We start from the raw sequence: 6000 nt of genomic DNA, 5'->3' as shown, positions 1-6000 counted from the left end.
AATCCATTATTTTTCAAATTTTATTCACACCTTGAACCAAAGTCCAAAATATCCATTTCATGTCATACTACGTTCCACCGTTGAACTAATCTTGTCTACTCACCCTGCCGTCGGCGTCACACCTTGCTTAAAGTTTTGCGTGCAAGTACATACAGCTATCATTTAAAGGCATTGGGGGCGCTTTCTTACAAAAGCATCTTCTAGTTTTGATTATTGGTTATGTTGACATCAAATTTATTGTAAGGTTTTATATCATGTAACCAAGTTTGCATGAATATAGAATTTACTTTTTTCTTCTATTCTTATAATGTTTCGCAACAGATGTGAATATTGTTAGCAACTAAACATAATTCACTTGTTAACTATGCTCAGCGTCACTGAAAAGTTACCACCCTATTGGCTCTTATATTTTAAAAATCGCATTGGACTGTGTTAAAAGCATAACACGACTACATTTTTGACGCAACTGAGACGTCACCGGTGTAAAGATTTGTCAAATTCGATTAACTGCATTTGAGGCACGGGCTGCACGTGCAAAATGACTTTTTTCAGCAATGTCGACATGTACGAAAATTCTATCACAAATCATTCATCGCACTTGAAAGTAAGTCGACAGACTAAAAGGAATACGTGAAAATAACCAGAATATCATTGCTAAGAATGTCACGTTTAAGGCACGATCAACGACATCGGGCCTAGTTGACACCGAACTTTCATGTCGTGAAATTGCACGTCGTATGTGCTGTTCTAACCTTACAGTCATTAAATGGGTTAGGAGACATGATCAGACAGGGTCTATGAGTAATAGACCGCACACAGGCCATGAAAAAGTGACGCCGATATTGTATAATAAAGTAAAAGAGGTATATATTAAGTGGTAACTTTTCAATTACGCCCAGTATATTTAATAATATTTCCCAAGGCAAGGATAAATGTTATTGTCAAAACATTTAATCACAACTATCCATCGTCATTAACTGTAACAGTTTGTTGATATTAATCTCAGTTATTGCAAAGATACTTCATAGTTAACTGAAATCTTACAAATTACACATTCATTCTTTTTTAAAGAATAATATAACATAACGATATGCGCAGCAGTTGGTTACTCGGAAAAATTCAAATAATCTACTGATTAAACTGTAAAATGAATAAATCTGCAAATCTTTGGACCAAATTTGATCCATTTAAAATGGAAAATCGAGAACAGGACATTCATTTCAAGAATCTCCAAAGCGAAATCGGCTTCTAGGGTGATTGGTCCCACGAGTAAAAGAGTTTAAGTTAAACGGTGTTAGTTATAGGGTTTGAGTATTTTTGGCATGGTAAATGTAAAAGACCAATTACCCCTGATTGAAAGTGAAAATGAGCTGTGCGGGTGATTAGTGCTGAGAGGGAAGTCGATATAGGGTGAATTAGGCGTTAGTCATATAAAACGAGAGGGCCAATTAAGATGTCCTTATCGCTCACCAGAGCTGATCTTGCTGTGCTTAGTGTACCTAGTGACGTAGTTTTTGGCCTCACACGACTCGGTTTAAAACTTGACCAAGAGATCAAGAAGACACACATTTTCTGTAGTGTTCACAAGGCAAGTGTTGACAGACGATGCACGACGTACGCGTACGGATGTCGGACAACGACCGGTCACGATAGCTCAACTTGAGCACTTCGTGCGCTAGTGAGCTAATAAAAAGAAGAAGCAAATGTTCAAGTTTTGATGCGAGTTTATTTAATCGTTTTTTTTTTTGTATTATAATTCATCACTATGACAAAATCATGCATTGAGTCGTGTTCCCTCTATAAAGCGGAAAATTGTCATGTAGTGCACGTGATTGTTAAACCCGTCTTATTTGACTAAATCAGAGTCTAATATTTTGAACTGTTAAATAAGTCTGTCTCTGTTCCACTGCTGTATGTTATGTTGTCTAGTACAAATCACATCATCACTTGACAACATAGCTCTGAAAAAAAAATGACACGGAACATTAGTCAGTCAGCGTTTATGACAGCTTATTCTTTCGCACACATAAACGTAGCATAACACTCGACAGTGAAAAATGAATTTCGAAACATTTAGATCTACGAAAGCGAATGAAGTCTAAACCTTAGAGCAAGTATGAAAAAATCAAAATATATGACTGTAACTGTAATATTTTAACATTTTATTTCGTTTAAATTCAATAGTATTTGTGAAAAGATTACACGATTTCTGCTGTGGTCATTACTGCTAGAGTCTATAACCAGCAAACACCTGACGTCGACACAACGTTGAAACAACTTTGGATTTTGGTCGCGACGTTGGCGACCAAAATACAACGTCTGTTCAACGTCATATTCACGACGTCTAGTCGACGTTAGATTTAGATGTCTATACGACGTTGGATTCTGGTCGGACTGATAAGAGAATGAAATGCTGTTCTAAGTTAAACAACTATTTGGTGTCGAATTATTATTTAAATAATATAGAATAATTACTTGTTCTCACAGTCTTGAAAATGAGCACAAAACTGATAAAAATATTTCATTGGATATTAAAAATCATAATCTTTTTTCTTTACCGAAATTTCGTATCAAAGACGGTCTACTTTCATAATCAAAATAATAATAATAATGACAATAATAATGATAATAAATTTTACACAGGAAATCAATATGCATTGAACATGTACTCGTAAAACTTTATAACCCTGGGTCTTCTCTACACATGTTGTCTATTAGTCACGCATTCTCCACCTAGCAAACAAAAGACGTTGTATTGACGTTGTACCGACGTTGGACCCCGACGTCGGATCAACGTCGGATTATAGTTGGATTTTAAAGTTTTTTAGACGTCCTAATACGACGTCGATACAACGTCGAGAATCCAACCAATATCCAACCATGATACAACCTTAACCCAACCACAATCTAACCATAACCCAACATGTTTACGACTGCATTCTACCCTTAATTTACTATTTTACGTTGGAATTTTACTTGTGACCCAACATATTATCAACACAATATATTATACGTATCTTCTAATCTTTATTTCATACTTCGACAATGAACATAAATACGTCCAAAGGATAAATCGTAGTCAGTTATGCATGCCTCTTCAACACAGCTAAAACATCCACCTGAAATGTATAAAATATGAAGTTTTCAAGTCCACTATTCGAAATAAAACAGCGAAAATGTTACTTCGTAAGAGCTAGAATCATAATCACTTCATGCAAAACAAATATATATCCAAGATCCAGATATCTTCCCTGACCTCGCAAAATGTTTAAAACATTGGTTAAATGCAGTTCCAAAAATTAAATGTTGTTGTTGTTTTTAACAAAAACTCAGCAACCATTAATGTAAGCCTAAGTTTAAAATATTTTACTCGCGTTGCAGATCCCTTTGTGTAAAGTATTTGAACCTGACTCTATATAACCTCTCCAAAGTATCAAATTACACGAACAGAGTGTATCTGCATCACCGTCTGGATAGGAAACCGGACCCATGTTGTTTGATCTCAACAAGGCCACACACTGTTTTTCATACTTGCGAAAAGTCAATTTATGCAAATATATTTTTTTTTGGTCTTGGTTGCAGCTGTATTGTCGAATTGTCCTTTTCGTTGTCTTACACTTTAAAGTGCACACCGGCTTGGTTGCTATTTCCTTTATTGCACTATCATTAAAAAAGAACACAATGGGGCACCGCCTTAGAAAAGTCAATAGCAAAATTCCTTCACTGGGCACAGTGATGTATTTTCTGTTGTACCTGTTTCCCAGTAACACGTTACGAGGGGTCAAAATTCATTCCTATATAAACATTAGGATCCAAGTTTTCTTGGAACGCAACGTGTCTGCCGGGATTCACTAAAAACAGAAACGTTTGAGTTTATTTCATCACTTCGCATCAGCACACAAATACCAACTCAACCAACTGTCTCAATGCTTTATTTTCTTATCATTTTTCTTTTCTTTTTCTTTTTTCCAAATCGGAATATATGTAATTCGGATTGTCTCCCCGAACAATGTTTTTATTGTTATCGTGAAAGTCATTGCGCTTTCCATACATTCTTCCAACAAAAGACAAAAGCGAACGAATACAGTAGGGCACCGCCTTGGAGTGGTCGATGGCGAAATTCCTTCAACGGGCACAGTTATGTCTTTCCTTGTTACTGATCACTCCAAAGCGCTACCCTAGCACTCCTTATCTTCTTCCATTAAACCCATTAAAATACCCCATTTTAAGAGGGGGTGGGTCTTTTTCCAGTCATTTTTTCACTTTTTCCCGCACAAAAATCACTCTTCAATCTCTTCCCACAACTACATCCTTTTCAATTCAACTTTTTTTCAAAACCCATTTTGGAGTTTATATCATAAGAAATGGTAATGTTCTTATTTATCACTCGCGGTTACGCACCCTGCTTATAACACCGTGGTTTCGAGCTATACTGGAGTAGAAACACAGCATACAGCTCACGGCTGTTACCACATCTGACTGCTGATTAATAATCTACGCACGATAAAACGTAATTACTCGCTTGAATAATAAAGTAAACGACTGTACTACGGCGTACTGATTTCCACTGTGTAGGATATACCATGTATGAAATGAGCCGACGACTAAATCAACCACTATCACTGACTGAGTCCAAGACTTATGTAGATAACACTAAGTACAGAGCTTGTAGAATAAGGATTACTTGTTTATCACTCACAGTTCGTCGTCTAGTTTCTTGGTAGACAAAACTCGGCTTCCAACCTATAACCGCGGTTTGGAACTAGATTAAAGAGGAACCACAGCACTCAGTAGCTCTCAGCTGCTCTCAGTTCCAACTGCTGAAAGTAGACTATGCAAGATAAAACATCACGTGCTTGATGAAATATAAACGACTGCTCTACGGCGTAGAAATTCCCGCTGTATATAAAGTTCTTTAAATAGAAGAGATGACAACCGTATCAACCACAACCGCCGGCTGAGGACAGGAATTTTGTAAGTAACGAGAAATCAATATTGTTTGATACACCTATCACAGTTATTTATCACTCTGCGTCGTCAGGATTCTTGGTAAACACTCTCTGCTTATAAGCTTTATCAAGCCTCATTGTTACCTACATGAGTCTTGAACTCAGTCAGTGCTGGTGACTGATAACGAGAATAATCCTTCTTATATAAAGAGCATTCTACCCAGTAGAAACCTCTACGCCGTAGAACAGTTGTTTACTTTCATTCAAACTCGCTATTACGTATTAAGTACTTTGTATAGACTACTTTAAGCATCGACGGTGCGGGTAGTGATAGAGCTAAGGCACCACAGCAATCATGATACACACACTTGCTCCAGTGAAGAGGGGTGGTGGGTGTGAAGAAGGAAAGAGAATGGTTACAAGTAAGCAAGATAAAGGTTAGACTAAGGCTGCGGTTTTAAAAAGGACTATACACTTAATGTGGAAAAAAACAAAGAAGCTTGAGGCAGCTTAAAGAGAGAAGTCTATTATGAGCGAAATAACCGGAGGTGGTATTGTTCTCACTCTAGATGCGGCAACTTTTGAATTAATTTAGGAAGCCTGTTTGCAATGTTACAAAATTTTTCCTACAAGCAAAGGGGTAGCTAATGTTCGAGAAGAAACTGACAAAAAAGGTCACAACATTGTTTCTTTTACCATACGTGTTAATGATGAATACACACTACATAATTATATATTTACAGAGATGCCGAATACTCATAAATGGAAGCAATCCTCACATGTCTTATGATCGCGACATTAACATTTTGAAGAACATTGTAGATTCTGTAACCTTTGCTGGACAAACTGTAAACACAGAGGAGATCAATCAATCAGATGCTTGTAGATAACTTGGAGAGAATGTTGAAGATTAAACAAGAAAGTCAACACAGACATCTGTCAGGAGCGCCAGGTGATACTAACTGTGGCGGAAAGGTACCGATTTTATCTAAATATAAATCCCGGTCTAACCGTGAGATTTCAAGGGATGCAGAGGGTGGTGAGGATACCC

At 37.0% G+C, this 6000-nt stretch overlaps 1 long non-coding RNA gene across 1 annotated transcript; it reads right to left on the bottom strand.

Annotated features, from left to right (window-relative positions):
- Nucleotides 1–1706: 1706 nt before the first annotated feature.
- Nucleotides 1707–2525, bottom strand: LOC128558693 (uncharacterized). The gene is made up of 2 exons (XR_008371858.1): nt 2203–2525; nt 1707–1961 (listed from the first exon to the last, which is right to left on the bottom strand). It is a non-coding gene; the product is annotated as an uncharacterized LOC128558693 (long non-coding RNA).
- Nucleotides 2526–6000: the final 3475 nt, after the last annotated feature.

Source organism: Mercenaria mercenaria, chromosome 7 (genome assembly GCF_021730395.1).
Source record: "Mercenaria mercenaria strain notata chromosome 7, MADL_Memer_1, whole genome shotgun sequence".
Taxonomy (NCBI): domain Eukaryota; kingdom Metazoa; phylum Mollusca; class Bivalvia; order Venerida; family Veneridae; genus Mercenaria; species Mercenaria mercenaria.
Note: the sequence above shows the minus strand (reverse complement) of the source record. Positions and strands in the feature narration are given on the sequence as shown.